The following is a 1,959-nucleotide window of genomic DNA, read 5'->3' on the forward strand; positions in this document are numbered from 1 at the left end:
TATCAAGACTGGAAGATAAAGTGGATGAACTAGACCACTCAAGCAAAGATTATGAAAAATTTAAGAAATCACAAGAATGGAATATGCAGGAATTGAGTGATACCATAAAAAGACCAAACTTACGAATTATAGGCATATAGGAAGGAGAAGAATCCCAAGATAATGGCATGGACCAGATCTTCAACAGAATCGTGGAAGAAAATTTCCCAAAATGAAAGAAAGATTTGCCCATACAAATACAAGAAGCATATAGAACACCAAACAGACAGGACCAGAAAAGAAACTCTCCACAGCACATCATAGTAAAAACACTACATGTATAAAACAAAGAGACAGTTCTGAAACCTGCAAAAGAGAAACAACAAGTCACATATAAAGGAAAACCCATTAAGATTACAGCTGACAATTCTGTGCAAACTATGAAAGCCAGAAGAGACTGGACCAAAGTGTTACCAGTTTTAAATGACAAGAAATGCCAACCCAGATTACTACACCCAGCCAAAATGTCTATTAGAATCTAAGGAGAAAGAAAAATATTCCATGACGTAAATAGGCTGAAGGAATTCATGTCCACAAAATGAGCCCTTCAGAGAGTTCTGGAAGCAATACAAAGAGCTGAAGAAAGGAATGACTATACCCAAGGGATTGTGGAAAGAAATCCAATGAAGGTATAACTGTGGAAAAGTACAGCTCTATCAAGAATGTAAAAGAAATAAAAATGACAGGATTCAATATCCATCTTTCATTAATAACTTTAAATATTAAAAGACTGACTTCCCCAGTCAAAAGACACAGACTAGGTAAATGCACTAAGAAACAAAACCCATCTTTTTATTATCTGCAAGAAACTCCTCTCACTTTCAAGGACAGACACTATCTCAAAGTGAAAGGATGGAAAAAAATATACCAATCAAATGACACTAAGAGAAAAGTAGGTGTAGCAATTTTAATATCTGACAAAATAGATTTTAATCTATAATCAGAAGAGACAAAGAGGGCCACTTCATTTTGATCAAAGGAACAATGAATCAAGAAGATATTACAATCATGAACATATATTCACCAAACTCTGGTGCATCAAACTTCACAAAAACAATACTACAGGACTTTAAGACCCAGATTAACCCTAACACATTAATAGTAGGTGACTTCAACACCCCACTGTCTCCATTAGATAGGTCAACAGGGCAGAGAGTTAACAGAAAGACATCTGAATTAAACAATACGATATATCAAATGGACTTAACAGACATCTACCGAGTATTCCACCCAAGCACCAAAGGACATACTCTCTACACAGGACCCCATGGAACCTTCTCCAAAGTCGACCGTATACTGGGGCACAAAACAAACTTCAACAAATACAAAAAGCCTGAAATAATTCCATGGATTCTATCAGACCATAATGCAATAAAGCTTATAATCAACACCGAAAGAAGCCCTAATCACCACATGAACACATGGAATTTAAACAACCCACTCCTGAATGATGAATGGGTCAAAAAAGAAATTAAAAAAGAAATAAAATGATTCCTGGAATTAAATAAAAAGGAAAATACAGCACGACAAAACCTCTGGGACATGCTGAAAGCGGTCCTTAGAGGGAAGTTTATAGCTCTAAGTGCCTACATCAAAAAAATCGGAAAGAACACAAATAAATGACTTAACATTGCAACTCAACACACTTGAAAAGCAACAGCAAATGAAACACAAACCCAGCCAACAAGAAGAAATAACAAAAATCAGTGAAGAAATTAAATAAATTGAAACAAAGAAAAAAATACAAAGAATCAGCAATTCCAAGTGCTGGTTCTTTGAAAAGATAAACAAGATTGACAGAACGCTAGCCCAGTTAACCAAAAGAAAGAAAGAGCACCTGGAAATCAACAAAATCAGAGATGAAAGGGGAAACATCACAACAGACACCAGAAAGATACAGAACATTATAAGGGAATACTT

This window comes from Nannospalax galili, unplaced genomic scaffold (assembly GCF_000622305.1).
Source record: "Nannospalax galili isolate Female #2095 unplaced genomic scaffold, S.galili_v1.0 scaffold552, whole genome shotgun sequence".
Lineage (NCBI taxonomy): Eukaryota > Metazoa > Chordata > Mammalia > Rodentia > Spalacidae > Nannospalax > Nannospalax galili.